At 44.8% G+C, this 17,907-nt stretch overlaps 2 long non-coding RNA genes across 2 annotated transcripts; one reads left to right on the top strand and one right to left on the bottom strand.

The window, feature by feature from the left end:
- Positions 1-3,482: 3,482 nt before the first annotated feature.
- Positions 3,483-3,900, bottom strand: LOC311428669. Its single transcript, XR_014687812.1, has 2 exons — positions 3,718-3,900; positions 3,483-3,678 (listed from the first exon to the last, which is right to left on the bottom strand). It is a non-coding gene; the product is annotated as an uncharacterized lncRNA (long non-coding RNA).
- Positions 3,901-9,253: 5,353 nt separating this feature from the next.
- Positions 9,254-17,087, top strand: LOC311428670. Its single transcript, XR_014687813.1, has 2 exons — positions 9,254-9,344; positions 16,762-17,087. It is a non-coding gene; the product is annotated as an uncharacterized lncRNA (long non-coding RNA).
- The last annotated feature ends 820 nt before the right edge of the window (positions 17,088-17,907 follow it).

The raw sequence follows: 17,907 nt of genomic DNA, 5'->3' as shown, positions 1-17,907 counted from the left end.
GGTAATGGTAGCAGAAAGGGTAAGGTTTCCGGTAAGGGTAAGTGTTAGGATAAGGGTAAGGTTTAGGGTTAGGGTAAGGGTAAGGGATAGGGTAAGGGTAAGGGTAAGGGTAGGGTAAGGGTAAGGGTTACGGTAAGGGTAAGGGTTACCGTAAGGGTACGGGTACGGGTAGAAGTATGTGTTAGAGTATGGGTTATGGTAAGGGTAAGGGTTAGGGTAAGGGTAAGTGTTGGGGTAATGGTTAGGGTTAATTTTAGGATTAGGCTGAGGGAAAAGTAAGGGTAAGTATTAGGTTAAGGTTAAGGGTAAGGTTAAGGTTAAGTGTAAGTTTTAGGGTAAGGGTTAATGTAAGGGTCAGGGTAAGGGTTCAGGTAAGGTTTAGGGTTAGGGTTAGGTTAAGGTTAAGTGTTAGGGTAAACGTAAGTTGTATGGATAAGTATAAGTGTAAGGGATAGGGTAAGAGTAAGTGTTAGGGTAAGGGTAAGGTTAATGGTAACCGTAAGTGTAAGGGTAAGGGTTAGGGTAAGGGTAAGCGTAAGGGGAAGGGGAAGGGGAAGTCTAAGGTTACGGGTCAGGGTTTAAAGTTAGAGTAAGGGTTAGGGTTAGGGTTAGGTAAGGATAAGTGTTAGGGTAATGGTTACGGTTAATTTTAGGGTTATGATGAGGGAAACGTAAGGGTATGTATTAGTTTAAGGGTAAGGTTAAAGTTAAGATTAAGTGTAAGGTTAAAGTTAAGATTAAGTGTAAGGTTTAGGTTAAGGGTTAGGGTTAGAGTAAGGGTTAGGGTTAGGGTTAGGGTAAGGGTTAGGGTAAGTGTTAGGGTAATGGTTAGGGTTAATTTTAGGACTTAGGGTGAGGGAAACGTAAGGGTAAGTGTTAGGGTAATGGTTAAGGGTAAGGTTAAGGTTAAGAGTAAGTGTAAGCTTTAGGGTAAGGGTTACGGTTAATGTAAGGGTCAGGGTAAAGGCTGGGATAAGGTTTAGGGTTAGGGTTAGGTTAAGGGTAAAGATTAGGGTAAGGGTAAGGGCATGGATAAGGATAAGTGTAAGTGTTAGGGTAAGGGTAATGTTAAAGGTAACAGTAAGTGTAAGGAGAAGGGTTAGGGTAAGGGTAAGAGTAAGGGTATTGGTAATGATAAGGGTGAGGGTTACAGTAGGGGTAAGTGTAAGGTTTAGATTTAGGCTAAGGGTAAGTGTAGCAGAAAGGGTAAGGTTTACTGTAAGGTTTCGGCTTAGGTTAAGGGTAAGGGTAAGGGTAATTGTACGAGTAATTTTAGGGTTAGGGTAAGGTTAAGTGTTAGGGTAATGGTTAGGGTAAATTTAAGGGTTAAAGTCAGGAAAACATATGCGTAAGTATTAGGTTAATGTTAAGAGTAAAGTTAAGGTTAAGAGTAAGTGTAAGGTTTAGGGTAAGGCTTAGCGTTAATGTAAGGGTCAGGGTAAGGGTTGGGGTAAGGTTTAGGTTAAGGGTTAATGTAAGCATTATGATAAGGGTAAGGGTGAGTGTAGGGTAAGGTTTAGAATTAGGCAAAGAGTAAGTGTAGCAGAAAGGGTAAGGATTACGGTAAGGGTAAGTGCTAGGATAAGTGTAAGGTTGAGGATTAGGTTAAGGGTAAGGGTAATGGTTTGGTAAGGGTAAGGGTAAGGTTAATTGTACGAGTAGTTGCCAGGGTAAGTGGAAACGTAAGTGAACATGTAAGTGTTGTTCTATGGCTTATGGTAAGGGTAAGGTTAAGAGTAAGTTTTATGTTAAGGATAAGCGTAAGAGTAACAAATAGAGTAAGGGTAAGGGTAACAGTAAGGTTAAGGGTAGAAGTATGTGTTAGAGTATGGGCTATGGTAAGGGTAAGGGTAGAGTAAGAGTAAGGGTAAGGGTATGTGTAAGCGTATGGTTCATTGTAAGGGTTACAGTAAGGGTTAGGGTAAGGGTAAGTGTTAGGGTAATGGTTAGGGTTAATTTTAGGGTTAGGGTGAGGGAAACGTAAGGGTAAGTATTAGATTACAGCTAAGGTTAAGGTTAAGAGTAAGTGTAAGATTTAGGGTAAGGGTTAGGGTTAATGTAAGGGTCAGGGTAAGGGTTGGGGTAAGGTTTAGGGTAAGGGTTAGGTTAAGGATAAGCGTTAGGGTAAGGGTAAGGTTAATGGTAACCGTAAGTGTAAAGGTAAGGGTTAGGGTAAGGGTAAGAATAAGAGTATGGGTAAGGGTAAGGGTGAGGGTTAGGCTAAGGGTAAGTGTAGCAGAAAGGGTAAGGTTTACTGTAAGGTTTAATGTTTCGGCTTCGGTTAAGGGTAAGGGTAAGGGTAATTGTACGAGGAATTGCTAGGGTAAGTGTAAGCGTAAGTGTACATGTAAGTGTACATGTAAGTGTTGTTGTATGGCTTATGGTAAGGGTAAGGTCAAGGGTAAGGTTTATATTAAGGGTAAGCGTAAGGGTAAGGGATAGAGTAAGGGTAAGGGTAAGGTTAAGGGTAACGGTAAGGTTAAGGGTACAAATATGTGTTAGGGTATGGGTTATGGTATGGGTAAGAATTAGGGTGAGTAGAAGGGTAAGGGTAAGTGTAAGGTTACAGGTCAGGGTAAGGGTTAGAGTAAGGGTTAGGGTTGGGTTAGGGTAAGGTTAAGTGTTAGGGTAATGGTTAGGGTTAGTTTTAGGGTTAAAGTCAGGAAAACGTATGCGTAAGTATTAGGTTAATGTTAAGGGTAAGGTTAAGGTTAAGAGTAAGTGTAAGGTTTAGGGTAAGGGTTAGGGTTAATGTAAGGGTCAGGGTAAGGGTTGGGGTAAGGGTTAGGTTAAGGATAAGTGTTAGGGTAAGGGTAAGGTTAATGGTAACCGTAAGTGTAAAGGTAAGGGTTAGGGAAAGGGTAAGAATAAGGGTATGGGTAAGGGTAAGGGTGAGGGTAAGGCTAAGGGTAAGTGTAAGGTTTAGATTTACGCTAAGGGTAAGTGTAGCAGAAAGGGTAAGGTTTACGGTAAGGGTAAGTGTTAGGATAAGGGTAAGATTTAGGGTTAGGGTAAGGGTAAGGGTAAGGGTAAGGGTAAGGGTAAGGGTAAGGGTAAGGGTAAGGGTAAGGGTAAGGGTAAGGGTAAGGGTAAGGGTAAGGGTAAGGGTAAGGGTAAGGGTAAGGGTAAGGGTAAGGGTAAGGGTAAGGGTAAGGGTAAGGGTAAGGGTAAGTGTGGAGGAATGGTTAAGTGAAATAGGACACGTGGATGTTGGGCAGTTAGGAGGCAATGGGCTAGTAAAGTACCGTACTCAACTCACATGAGTCTGGCACGTACGCAGCTGGCTGAGAGCCAATCAGGCTCAAGGACACGATGCCCTTGAGCGATGGGGAAAGTCCCTAAGGCGGGATGGTGGCTAAAAGAAGGAGGAACTACCTGAAAAGAGCGGGAAATGTTAGCCAATGCTGAGCTTAGTTTTTGCAATATGTATGAGTTGATTATGTTCGAACTAGATAAAAGGCGACTGAGCTATCCATTAAAGTTGAAGTTCATTGTTCACTCATATTGAGCGTCTGCGTCTTCCTTCCGTCGACAACAAATTGGCGCCCGAACAGGGACAGGTCTGAACGGGATTTGGACACTGCTGGCAGTGATCCTGGGCCACGTGTTCGACGGAATAAGGGAGGATCCGGTCCTGCAACGCAGCCCAGGAGGTGGAAGGGACAAGAATCCCCGCACCTGCGTCGGGAAGGTGAAAGGGACGTGGAGTCCCCGCACCCGGGAGAGGATCCCGCCGGTCACGCGTCGCTGAGGTCTGAAAGGTGAAAGGGACAGGAGTCCCCGCACCCACAGCTCGGAAGGTGGGAGGGAGTCCCCGCACCCGGGATGAGCCTATAAAGGGTCCCGCCGGAAAAGCGCCACCGAGGTCTTTGGAAAGGCTGCAACTGTATATATAAAGGTATGAAAGACAAGCGGCGTATAATTTGCTCAGATGCTTTTTAGAAAAGCGGAGTATTTTAGATATAGATTGTAGAAAAAGATTTGCCAGGGTTATTAGCATATGCAGTAGCGCAGGGTTGTTTTACAAATCCTGATACAGTTTTTTGAACAAACAGAGTGGTGTAAATTCGGAGATAAATTGTTTGATGATGTTATTAATGATATTAAGTCTGCTAAAAAATTTATTGAAGCCTTGGAGAACAGTCACTAGCGCTTTAGCTACACATCAGGCTGAGCAGAGAGTCGCTGCTGCCGCTACAGAGCGACTGGGATTGCCGGGAAGTGCTGGAGCTGGGCATTGCCCACTGCCGCCTTCGGAGAGAATGATAACGCTGCCTTGGGGCTACGGGGCAATGGGAGCCTCCCCACCCCCCTCAGTCACCGCCACGAGCAGCGCTGCGCTTGGAGTTCACCGTGTGGCGAGTCGGCACAGAGCAGAGGGACGGACATCAGGACCCTGCAGCCTGTCTGACGTAACCATGGAAGCAGCAGCGGCTGTGCTGCTTCTCTCTGGCATGGTTTTGATCTGTGGAGACCGTGCATGGCAAGGAGTACCAGCCAATGCTTTTGGAGGACCGTGTTACCTAGGGCGACTCACACTTTTCGCTCCAGATTTACACTCGTGGCAGAACTCGACAAGGAGCAGAAGAATTAAACGAGAACTAAAAACTCTGGGTTCTGACTGTAATGATGATGTAGAATTGTGGGGTCCAGCAGAAAGATTCTTTGTTTCTTTGGTGCCTGGTGTGGGAACTGCACAGGCTTTGACTAACATTAATAAGCTTGCTTGTAGGGCTGTTAAACAATCAAATGTAACAACACAAGTTTTTTCTGAAATGTCACAAGATATGGAGAGTCTAAGACATGCTGTATTGCAAAATAGGGCCGCTATTGATTTCTTATTGCTGGCTCAGGGACATGGGTGTGAAGATGTAGAAGGAATGTGTTGCTTTTATCTTTCTGACCATGGTTAGTCAATTCACGACCAGTTGAAATGGTTAAGGGATCATACACAAAAAATTGTAGTACAAGATAGTTGGTTTGAAGGTTGGCTTAAATCTGTTTTTGGGAACATGGGTGGATGGGTTTTGTTAGTTAAAGAGGGACTTGGCTTTCTACTTAAAATTATATTGATTTGTATTATTATTATTATTTTTTTAGTTGCTGCACGTATAATCCTTAACTGCCTAACTAAGAAACTAGAGCAACTCACAGAGAAGGTATTTGTAGCGCAAAATAAAAACGGGGGAATTGTGGAGGAATGGTTAAGTGAAATAGGACACGTGGATGTTGGGCAGTTAGGAGGCAATGGGCTAGTAAAGTACCGTACTCAACTCACATGAGTCTGGCACGTACGCAGCTGGCTGAGAGCCAATCAGGCTCAAGGACACGATGCCCTTGAGCGATGGGGAAAGTCCCTAAGGCGGGATGGTGGCTAAAAGAAGGAGGAACTACCTGAAAAGAGCGGGAAATGTTAGCCAATGCTGAGCTTAGTTTTTGCAATATGTATGAGTTGATTATGTTCGAACTAGATAAAAGGCGACTGAGCTATCCATTAAAGTTGAAGTTCATTGTTCACTCATATTGAGCGTCTGCGTCTTCCTTCCGTCGACAACAGGTAAGGGCCACGGTAACGGTAACGGTAAGGGTAAGGGTTACGGTAAGGGTAAGTGTTACCGTAAGGGTACGGGTACGGGTAGAAGTATGTGTTAGAGTATGGGTTATGGTAAGGGTAAGGGTTAGGGTAAGGGTAAGTGTTGGGGTAATGGTTAGGGTTAATTTTAGGGTTAGGGTGAGGGAAAAGTAAGGGTAAGTATTAGGTTAAGGTTAAGGGTAAGGTTAAGGTTAAGTATAAGTTTTAGGGTAAGGGTTAATGTAAGGGTCAGAGTAAGGGTTCAGGTAAGGTTTAGGGTTAGGGTTAGGTTAAGGTTAAGTGTTAGGGAATGCGTAATTTGTATGGATAAGATAAGTGTAAGGGATAGGGTAAGGGTAAGTGTTAGGGTAAGGGTAAGGTTAATGGTAACTGTAAGTGTATGGGTAAGGGTTATGGTAACGGTATTAGTAAGGGGAAGGGGAAGGGCAAGTCTAAGGTTCTGGCTCAGGGTAAAAGTTAGAGTAAGGTTTAGGGTTAGGTAAGTATAAGTGTTAGGGTAATGGTTACGGTTAATTTTAGGGTTATGATGAGGGAAACGTAAGGGTATGTATTAGTTTAAGGGTAAGGTTAAAGATAAGATTAAGTGTAAGGTTTAGGTTAAGGGTTAGGTTTAGAGTAAGGGTTAGGGTTAGGGTTAGGGTTAGGGTTAGGGTCAGGGTCAGGGTCAGGGTCAGGGTTAGGGTTAGGGTTAGGGTTAGGGTTAGGGTTAGGGTTAGCGTAAGGGTTAGGGTTAATGTAAGGGTCAGGGTAACGGTTGGGGTAAGGTTTAGGTTAAGGGTAAAAGTAAGTATAATGGTAAGGGTAAGGGTGAGGCTTAGGGTAATGGTTAGATTTAGGTAAGGGTGAGGGTTAGGGTAAGATTTAGAATTAGGCAAACGGTAAGTGCAGCAGAAAGGGTAAGGTTTAGGATAAGGGTAAGTGTTATCATAAGGGTAAGGTTTAGGGTTAGCTTAATAGTAAGGTTAAGGGTAATTGTACGAGTAATTGCTAGGGTAAGTCAAGCGTAAATTTACATGTAAGTGTTGTTGTATGGCTTATGATAAGGTTTAGGTTAAGGTTAAGGTTTATGTTAAGTGTAAGTGTAAGGGTAACGGAGACAGTAAAGGTAAGGGTAAGGGGAACGGTAAGGTTAAGGCTACAAGTACGTGTTAGGGTATGGGTCATGGTAAGGGAAAGGCTTAGGGTAAGGGTAAGTGTAAGGGTACGGGTCAGGGTAAGGGTTACAGTAAGGGTTAGAGTTACGGTTAGGGTTAGGGTAAGGGTAAGTGTTAGGGTAATGGTTAGGGTTAATTTTCGGGTTAGGTTGAGGGAAACGTAAGGGTAAGTGTTAGGGTAATGGTTAAGGGTAAGGTTACGGTTAAGAGTAAGTGTAAGTTATAGGGTAAGGGTTAGGGTTAATGTAAGGGTCAGGGTAAGGGCTGGGATAAGGTTTAGGGTTAGGGTTAGGTTAAGGGTAAAGATTAGGCTAAGGGTAAGAGTAAGGTTTAGATTTAGGCTAAGGGTAAGTGTAGCAGAAAGGGTAAGGTTTACTGTATGGTTTAGACTTAGGTTAAGGGTAAGGGTAAGCGTAAGGGTAATTGTACGAGTAATTTTAGGGTTAGGGTAAGGTTAAGTGTTAGGGTAATGGTTAGGGTTAATTTTAGGGTTAGGGTGAGGGAAACGTAAGGGTAAGTATTAGGTTACAGCTAAGGTTAAGGTTAAGAGTAAGTGTAAGGTTTAGGGTAAGGGTTAGGGTTAATGTAAGGGTCAGGGTAAGGGTTGGGGTAAGGTTTAGGGTAAGGGTTAGGTTAAGGATAAGTGTTAGGGTAAGGGTAAGGTTAATGGTAACCGTAAGTGTAAAGGTAAGGGTTAGGGTAAGAGTAAGAATAAGGGTATGGGTAATGGTAAGGGTGAGGGTTGGCTAAGGGTAAGTGTAAGGTTTAGATTTAGGCTAAGGGTAAGTGTAGCAGAAAGGGTAAGGTTTACGATAAGGGTAAGTGTTAGGATAAGGGTAAGGTTTAGGGTTAGGTTAAGGGTAAGGGATAGGGTAAGGGATTGGGTAAGGGATAGGGTAAGAGTAAGGGTAAGGGTAAGGGTAAGGGTAAGGGTAAGGGTAAGGGTAAGGGTAAGAGTAAGAGTTAGGGTAACGGAAAGCGTAAGGGTACAGGTGGAAGTATGTGTTAGAGTATGGGTTATGATAAGGGTAAGGGTTAGGGTAAGAGTAAGTGTAAGGGTATGTTTAAGTGTACGGGTCACTGTAAGTGTTAGAGTAAGGGTTAGGTTAGGGGTAACTGTTAGGGTAATGGTTAGGGTTAATTTTAGGGTTAGTGTGAGGAAAACGTAAAGGTAAGTATTAGGTTAATGTTAAGAGCAAGTGTAAGGTTTAGGTTAAGGGTAAGGGTTAATGTAAGCGTCCTGGAAAGGGTTCAGGTAAGGTTTAGGGTTAGAGTTAGGTTAGGGTTAAGTGTTAGGAAAAGGGTAAGTTGTATGTATAAGAATAAGTGTAAGAGTAAGGGTATTGGTAATGATAAGGGTGAGGGTTAAGGATAAGGTATAAGGATAATGGTATTTAATTTTTTTAATTCAATTTATTTTAAATTAAAATTTTTTAATTTAATTAATTAATATTTTAATTGTACGAGTAATTGCTAGGGCAAGTTTAAGCGTAAGTGTACATTTAAGTGTTGTTGTGTGGCTTATTGTAAGGGTAAGGTTAAGTGTTAGGGTAATGGTTATGGTTAATTATAGGGTTAGGGTGAGAAAAACGTAAGATTAAGTATTAGCTAAAGGTTAAGGGTAAGGTTAATGTTAAGAGTAAGTGTAAGGTTTAGGGTAAGGGTTAGGTTAAGGATAAGTGTTAGGGTAAGGGTAAGGTTAATGGTAACCGTAAGTGTAAAGGAAAGGGTTAGGATAAGAGTAAGAATAAGGGTATGGGTAATGGTAAGGGTGAGGGTTAGGCTAAGGGTAAGTGTAAGGTTTAGATTTACGCTAAGGGTAAGTGTAGCAGAAAGGGTAAGGTTTACGGTAAGGTTTAAGGTTTAGGGTTAGGTTAAGGGGAAGGGGAAGGGGAAGGTAAGGGGAAGGGTTGGAGTAAGGTATAGGGTAAGGGTAAGGTTATGGTTAAAGGAAAGAGTAAGGGTAAGGAAAAAGTAAAGGTAAGGATTTGGGTAATGGTAAGGGTGAGAAGGGTTAGGGTAAGGGTTACGGTAAGGGTTAGGTAACGCAGTGTACAACCTGGGACGTCACACGCAGAGCTGCCTCTGGCAAGGTGAGTGAGGAACAGATGTAGCAGTTGTTGTGTTGTAGGTCTCACTGTTCCTCTAAGCATCCCCTCTTTGTCTTTTAGAGGTGTTGTAGCTGTTTGAAGAGGGTAGATTGAAGCATCTGCCTCGGGGGCTGGTAAGCGGCAGAGGTAAGGGAGCAGATGAGAGTAACTTACCTAGTTGTGCTGTGTCTTTGGATGCTGCATCGGCCTATGCGTTTCTTTTTCTTTCACAGGTGTCTCGCACAGGCTCAAAGGAGCAAACTGCACTCTGAAGAGCTGTGTAAGAAGAGGGGCTGGTCATGAGCTGGGTTGGAGCAGAACGACCAAGTAGCACAAGGTGACTATGAAAGGTGTCCGTCTTGCTTTGCAGGTGCCGTGGCAGGCTCTCCACAGAAGTGGATAAGGATATGAGATAAGGCCAGAGAGCGACAAGGAGCGGCACGTGCAGGGATGGTTTTGAAGCGCTGCGGTGGCTTACTCTTCTGTTCATCAGGTGCCACAGGCAAGGTGGGTTGTAACATCAGTCGTTATATTTGCATGAAAGCAGTTCACTTGAATGCCACAGTGCATCTGAGTAGGGTGTTCTAGCAGAACAAGCTTGTCTGGCACAGCGGTGCCTGATGGCAGTGTGTTTCCTCAGGTGAAGAGGTGCCTGAAGCCCCATCCTATCTAGCCTGCACACAATTATCTGAGAATGAAAGCTGCTTTCCAGTAATTCAGAAAGCCAAGTTACGTCTCAGCCTTGAGCATCTCGGGCTTTTGGGCTTTTTTTTTTTTTACAGACACTGTAACATTTGGCACCAGCACTAATACTTTTTTTGGCATATGTTTAGCGTTTGGGGCCTGTGTCTGGGATTTGGGCCCTGTCTCGAACCACTGGGGCTTTGTCCTGGGTTTTGGAGCCTGCCTCTAGAGTTCAGGGCCTGTGATTAGGCTTTTGGGGTCTGTGTCTGGGGGCCGGTATCTGGGGGCAAGGGGGGAGCTGCTTGTAGACCCTTGGGGCCGGCATTGAGGGGGTTGGGAGCTGACTCTACACCTTTGGGGCCTGCTTCTGGGGGCGGGGGGGGGTTGAGACCAGCATCTGGGGGAGGGGTGGGAGCTCTTTGTATTCCTTTGGAGCCTGTGTCGGGGGGCGGGGGGGAAGGGGAGGGTTGGTTGGGAGGTGCTTGTACACTGTTGGAGCCTGGGTTGAGGGAGGAGGTTTGGAGCTGCTTCTACACCTTTGGGCCTGGCATCGGGGGTAGGGGGTTGGGTGCTGGTTGTAGGGGCCTGTGTTTGGGGGGGGGGGGGCTTGGGACCTGCGTCTGGGGGAGGGGTGGGAGCTGCTTGTACACCTTTGGGGCCTGCATGTGTGGGGGGTCAGGGCCTGTGTCTAGCGGGCTGGGAACTGCTTGTACAATGTAGGAATCTGTTTCTGCAGGGTGGCTGGGAGCTGTTTGTACAACTTTGGGGCCAGCATCTGGGGGTGGCTGGGAGCTGCCTGTACACTGTAGGGGCCTGTGTTTGTGGGGGCCTTGGGGGCCTCCCTCGGGGCAGGGGGGTGGGTTGGGAGCTGCTTGTATAGGGTAGGGGGCCTGCCTGGCAGGGGTTGGGAGCTGCTTGTAGAATTTGGGTCGCTGTGTCTGGGGGGGCGGTTGGGGCCTGTGTCTCAGGGGTGTTGGGAACTGGTTGTACACCTTTGGGTCCTGTCTCAGGGGAGGAGCTACTTGTACACTTTTGGGGTCTGTATTTGAGGGGGGTTGTGATTCAAAGATCGAAGCCGAAATTCCTTTAAGTGGTATATTCTTTATTGCAGCGCTGGATGCATGGGGGATCTCTCCACCTATCGTGAATACCTAAAGCGGAAAGCAGTCTTGAATTTATACAATCAATCTATCAATATTCTACAAGCACCTATACATATGCATTACCTATCCCCGCCTTCCCTCGCTTCTTATGCTAATTAGCCTTTTGGCACCTTGCGCCTGCGTAGAGCCTTCCAAGAATTGTGGGCAGGGGTCTTTGGGACGTGGGCAGGGGTCTCTGGGAGGAAGACCCCGAGTCTTCCTCACAGTGTACTTTTCACCTTTGGTCAAGAATCTGCTGAATTGGCATGTTTCTTAATTGCGAGAGCTGGTTGTTGCCAATTCTTCCGTTTGTTGTATCTTTATAATGAATTCCAATGTCCAGTTTTGAGATTTATAGTCCTTACGTTTGTTTCTCTGTCCGTCTGCCGCTTCCTTATCATGAGTTTCAGTGTCTTGTTTTGAGATATACAGTCCATGTCTGGGGATTGTCCTTGCCACCCCAATGCCTCCCCAATACCTCCTTAATCAATCCCCCCTTTTCTTTTCCCATGCAAATTCTTTTGCATCAGATACTTTCATTATTTACAGTAACACAACAAAGCAGGCATCTAAACAACATGCACACAAATATTCCTAACACTACTAATACGATTAGAGCAATGAATACTTGTTTCAACCATTGGAAATTGGGCAACCAGGAGGTTAACTTATTCCATATTTCACTAAAACTCCATGAAAGATCATCTTTACTGATCTCATGTAGGATCCTGGTCTGCTTCCATATTTCTTCCAGGTCGGTAGAGATCCTTCCACTCTGATCTACATACATACAACAGCTTGTGTTTATTACTGTACAGACTCCCCCTTGAGTGGCCAGTAACAAGTCTAGGGTCATCTGCTTTTGTAATACTACCTGTGATAAACTAGATATCTCTTCTTGTTGAGCCTTCATAGCATCCAGAATTTTGTTTTCTAACTTCTCTATAATTGCAGAAATATTAACTATTGCCTTTTCCAATTCACTCACTCCTAACCATGTGACAAACCATCACACAAAACTATGAAAAGGGGTGTGTCTCTCTACCAATGGATTGTTAATTTTTCATCTGATTCTCCGGATATGATTTCTCAAGTAACCTTGAGGCACTACATCATGTACTGTCATATTGGGGACTACCGCTCCAAGAGTGCAAGTTCCTTTCCAATTCTCAGGCAAGACCTTACGGGCTGTATCATTGCATAGCCAATACCACCCTTTTCCTTCTGGAACCGTCCAGCTGGTTGAATTTGCCCAGCCGCTAGTCGTACTAATATCAATTGTTCAATTACAAGATGTCTGATTTCCCACATAAGTAGTATCCGTATTTATACAATGCTGTTTTCCTATACCCTTAGGCGGGTTACACCTTTGTACACATACATAATAGGATTCTAACGGCATGAAGCTACTCACTTCTAGTTCCAAAACTTCTTAATATTTTCGACCCCAAGATGTGTTTTCCCACAAATTAGTCCAAGATAAGTTTGCAGGCAAGGGAATCCCGATTAACGATACACCCTTATTCCCATGCTGTGGCAGATGGGTGCATACCCAACAGTTCGTCTTATTAGTTACTTGAGAAATTGTTTGTATTAAGGTCAGGTGTAAGTTCTCATCCCAAGTTGCCCACCCCAAATCCGAGAACCGCACCCCTGCAATCATTAGGATCTGGAAAACCGTAATTTTGTTGGTCCAATTGGAGTGCTGGTCTATATCCTCGCCGGGACCTTCTTCACCCTTGAATTGTGGATCCAAGCTGCTTGCTTCTTAATCTTAATGGCGGTGTGTGTTGTCAGTAATACTTGGTATGCTCCCATCCACTTTCCTTCCATTTTTCCTGCACGGGTTGTCCTGAAAAAGTCTTTATATATATATAATCCCCGAGCTTAAAGGGGTGGATCGGTTGATCCAACCCTCTAGCCCTGGTCCCTAAAACAAATGTATGTACTTTATTTAATTGTTTCTGAAGTTCAGTTATATAAGCATATAAATATTCTGATCCTAACTGCATTAGGTCCTCTCCACTAAATAGAAATTGCTACGGCCTTCCATATAAGATTTTGAAGGGACTCAAATTCCCTTTTATTCTAGGTTTGACTCTAATTCCAAGTAATGCTAAAGGGAGGGATTGAGGCCATGACAAATTAGCTTCTTATCCAATTTTAGCTATTTATTGTTTAATTAAATGGTTCATTTTTTCTACCTGTCCACTTGCCTGTGGTCTATAAGGAGTATGCAGTTGCCAATCTATCTTTAGAATCTTACTTATCTGTTCTACCACTTGTGCACAAAAATGTGAAACTCTATCAGAAGACATTGCTACTAGAATCCCAAAGCATGGTATTATTTCATTTAACAAGACTTTAACCACTTCTCTTGCTTTGTTTGTTCGACAGGGAAAGGCTTCAGGCCTTCCTGAAAACGTGTCAGTCAGAACCAGTAAATAATGATACCCCCCTTTTCTAGGGAGTTCTGAAAAATCAATTTGCCACTGTTGCCCCGAATAATTTCCTTTACCGATTATTCCAAATTTTATTCTATCCTTGGTATTGGGGTTATTGTGTAAGCAAATGCTACATTGTTGAGTTACTTGTTTTATCATATCGTCCCACTAATGTCTGACTCGGGCTCTTATGCAGTGTGCCAGCTCCCCAATGCGTTTTATTGTGTTCTGTAAGAACTATGGGCCATGTCAAACTAGAGGGTATTACTATGTGGTTATCTTTTAAATATACTCATCCATCTGGTTTCATTTTACCTTTCAAATCTTCAATTAATTTTAAGTCTTCTTTTGTATAATTTGATATAGTTTGGATTTTACCGTCTGGTATCAAAGACAATGCCTTCACCTCAGTTATTTCAGCTGCCTGCTTAGCCTCTGCCAATCGATTTTCCAATTTCAAAATCGCTGTTCCCCTTTTGGTGTCCCTGACAATGCATGATAGCTACCTTTTCTGGTTGTTTTACAGCCTCTAACAATTTTAAAATTTCTTCAGCATACTTTGTGTTTTCACTGAGCGGTCAGCAATCCATGTTCTTTCCAAATTGCTCCATGAGCATGTACCACGCCGAATGTATATTTAGAATCTGTCCAAATATTTACCCTTTTTCCCGCTGCCAGTTCCAATGCTCTCGTGAGAGCAACTATCTCCGCCTTTTGAGCTGATGTTCCAGGGGGTAAAGGCTTAGACTCGATTACCTGCTGAGTAGTTGTTATAGCATATCCAGCTTTACGTTGTCTTTGCGTAACAAAACTGCTCCCATCCGTGAACCAAGTTTCTTCCGCATCTTCCATGGGCTCCTCCTTAAGGTCTGGTCGGCTGGAATACACAGTCTCTAGAGTTTCTAAACAATCGTGAATCACAGCTTGTGCCGGAGCATCACTAAGAAAAGAGGCTAGATTCACAATATGAATTATCACAATTTCCACGTCGTCCTGTTCTACCAATATTGCTTGATATTTCAAAATCATCAATTCTTGTTTAAGTTGTTTAAAGACTTTTTGTGCTTCTCCAGTCCAGACTAACTTTGACTGGTTAATCTTTATCAATTCACATAGAGGCTTTACCAATAGTCCATAATTATAAATCCAAAGGCGACACCAACCTGTCATTCCTAAAAAGCTTTGTAGCTCCTTTACTATTTGAGGTTCTGGAGTCCGGCAAATGACTTCCTGATGTTCAGTTCCTAGTTCTCGTTGTCCTTCCGAAATGTCAAATCCCAGATAGGTCACACTTTGTTGAGCCAGCTGGACTTTCTGTCAAGAGACTTGATATCCATTTAAACCCAGAAAATTAAGACGACTTATAGTCCATTGAATACAACTCCCTTTAGTCTCGGTAGCTATTAAGAGATCATCTACATATTGTAACAAAGCACCTTCAGTGTCCGGAGGTATCCATGTTTCGAGTTCCCTTGCTAATTGGTTTCCAAAAATAGTGGGGCTATTCTTGAATCCTTGAGGTAGTAATGTCCACGTAAGCTGCGTCTTTCTGCCCGAATCGGGATTTTCCCATTCAAAGGCGAATAGGTTTTGGCTTTCTGTGGCTAAGCCTAGGCAGAAGAAGGCATCTTTTAAATCCAGTACGGTAAACCAGACTTGACTATTCTTTAATTTAGTCAGCAAAGTATAAGGGTTTGCCACTACTGGATGTATATCCTCAGTGATTTTATTTATGGCCCTCAAATCCTGAACTAGCCTATAGCTTTTTCATCTGCCTTTTTAATTGGCAATATGGGTGCATTGTATTCTGATTCGCATTCAATCAATAATCCATACTGTAAAAATTGATCAATTATCTCTTTAATTCCTTTCCTATCTTCTATCCTCAAAGGATATTACTTAACCTTAACGGGTTTCTCTCCTGGCTTTAATTTAATAATTAAATTTTAGGATTAGGTGCTGGTTGTAGGGGCCTGTGTTTGGGGGGGGGGGGGCTTGGGACCTGCGTCTGGGGGAGGGGTGGGAGCTGCTTGTACACCTTTGGGGCCTGCATGTGTGGGGGGTCAGGGCCTGTGTCTAGCGGGCTGGGAACTGCTTGTACAATGTAGGAATCTGTTTCTGCAGGGTGGCTGGGAGCTGTTTGTACAACTTTGGGGCCAGCATCTGGGGGTGGCTGGGAGCTGCCTGTACACTGTAGGGGCCTGTGTTTGTGGGGGCCTTGGGGGCCTCCCTCGGGGGGGGGGGGGAGGGTTGGGAGCTGCTTGTATAGGGTAGGGGGCCTGCCTGGCAGGGGTTGGGAGCTGCTTGTAGAATTTGGGTCCCTGTGTCTGGGGAGGGGGTTGGGGCCTGTGTCTCAGGGGTGTTGGGAACTGGTTGTACACCTTTGGGTCCTGTCTCTGGGGGGGAGCTACTTGTACACTTTTGGGGTCTGTATTTGAGGGGGGTTGGGAGTTGCTCATGCATTCTAGGTGCCTCCCTTTTGAAAAGGGTTGGGGCCTGCATCTGTGGGTGGTTGGGAGCTGCTTGTACACTATAGGGGCCATGGTCTTGGAGGGGGGTCTGGGCTGTTTATACACCTCTGTGGCCTGTGTTTGGGGGGGGGGGGGGTGGGCCTGTGCCTGGGGGAGTTGGGAGGTGCTTGTTCACTCTAGGAGCCTCCATTTGGGGGTCTTTGGGGCCTCCCTTTGAGGGGGAGGGAGTTGGGAGTTGGTTGTACACCTCCGCATCCCATGTCTTGGGGAGGGGGGGGGGGAGTTGGACCGGTCTCTGAAGGGGCGGGTTGTGAGCTGCTTGTACACCTGTGTCGGGGGGGAGGGTAGGGGGGATGGCGGGGGGCGGGCCCGGGTCTTGGGCCAGTGTCTGGGTGGAGTCCAGTTCTTGGGAGGGGGTGGTGGGGTAGGAGCTGCTTGTGGGCAGTTGGGGTCTGCATCTGGGTGTGGTTGGTGCCTGCTTCTGTTGGCAGTTTGGGGCCTGCTTGTAGACTTGTGCAGCCTGGGTTTGGGGGCTTTTCTGTAACGTTTGGGGTCTGCATTTTTGCTTTGGGATGCATCTTGAGCTTTTGAGGCCTAGCAGTAGCATTTGGGGCCTGCATCTGGGGCTTTTCTGTAGCATTTTGGTTGCGTATTTGTGATTTGGGGCCTGTATCGTGGGTTTTGCCTTTTTTGTAGTTTCCATCTTTGTGTGTGTGTGTTTCGTTGTTGGTTGTCTGGGGTTAGGGGCAGTTTGGGGTTTGGATTAAGGTCAGTGTCATTAGCGTTAGGGGGTTGATAATAAGGGTTAGGGTTGTGGTTAGAGTTGTTAGGTTTAAGGGGAATAAGGATTTCAGGGTAAGGGGATCAAGGTTGTGGGAATAAAAATGTTGTTTTTGCGCAGTTACATCCTGTAGAGGGAAGGAAGGTGGTATTGAGATATGCTTGCAGTGATAAGACAGCTTAACAGTGTGAAATGAGTTCATCTGATTCGTGTCAATATGGAACAATGCTAGGGCCGCATGATATGATGAAAAGTCTGAGAAAACCAGAGTGGTTAATATATATAGTTCTTGAATCTTGCAAAGGAATGGTCCAGCAATTCCGGTCAATAGAGGATAAGAGAACAAAGGGGTTTCAGAATAACTGCTAACTATTACAACTGTTGCATGGGACACTATGCAAGTGTCTGCCATCCAGCCAAGATGGACAAAGGAGATGGACAAGAGAAAAGCCTGGGAGGAAGACTACGAGCCTTCAGTACGAGCGGCCCCCAGAGGGACCACCGGAGACTGATAACGCCTGCACCAGTGGGAGGGTTTGGATTCTGGGAACTAATTAGAATAACCCTGCCTTTTGTAGAAGTAGTAATGAATATGTATTAGCCTAGCAGCATAAAAACCAGCCGCCTGATGTAACTTGTGTGCGTCTTGGTGGAGCAGAGACTCCTGGCGCACCCAGCGCTGCTTGCTTACCTCTATTCATTTAATAAATTGTAAATTTCAATTGCAATCCTATTTGGGACCCAGTCATTTATTACAAGTGGGCTCTCGTCCGGGAGGGCTTTGGTTCCTGATTTCTGGTTTGATCTAGGAGAGGCACCCCCACCATTTGGTGGCTGCTGTTTGAGTCAGGTCGGAACTAATGGCATCTTAAACCTGAATAAAGGTAAGCAAAGTTTCTGATTCTTTTTTTCAGCTCCCTTGCCAGCTGCAGCACTATATTTTGCCCATAATTGTGTGTGTGAAGATCCGAATGAAGATGACGGAGTCGTAAGCATTTAAAGCGTATACCGTTCGGTTGGGTGGGGTTCGGTTGCCTGTGTGTGTAAGAGTGTGACTGAGATGGAACTTAGTTCCGAAGCGATTGTGGAGGTCTTCTAACCGCGGTTCCAATCTCCCGCGAGGGACTTGGCCGGTGAAGGACCGAAGGGATTCCTATAGGACTTGTGGGTGTGTGATAGGTCCTCGACCCCCTGCAAGACACTCTTACTAAGGTAACCAAGGGCTATGGGAATTGCCATAGTAAAATTCCTAGATGGGTCAGACAAAATCAAAGACCAGAGACCGGAAGAAAGGGAGCAAATTACCAGTCATACCACCAGAAAGTCCATTAGGAATAACGATTAGAAATTGGAATGATAGGGACCCCAGAAAAGGAAAAAGTAAATTAAAAATGGTCCAGTATTATGTGACAGAATGGCCAAAGGAGCCTTTAAGACTACATGTCTTTTGGCCTGTTTTTGGAACCTTCGAAGACTGGATTTGCCAGGCCTTAAATATCCATGTTAATTCAAAGGAAGCTTTTAGCCAGGAAGAAAGCGATTATGCAG

The sequence above is a fragment of the Aythya ferina genome, assembly GCF_964211825.1.
Source record: "Aythya ferina genome assembly, contig: HAP1_SCAFFOLD_107, whole genome shotgun sequence".
Classification (NCBI taxonomy): domain Eukaryota; kingdom Metazoa; phylum Chordata; class Aves; order Anseriformes; family Anatidae; genus Aythya; species Aythya ferina.
The sequence above is the reverse complement of the archived record's forward strand: the minus strand, read 5'-3'. Positions and strand labels throughout refer to the sequence as shown.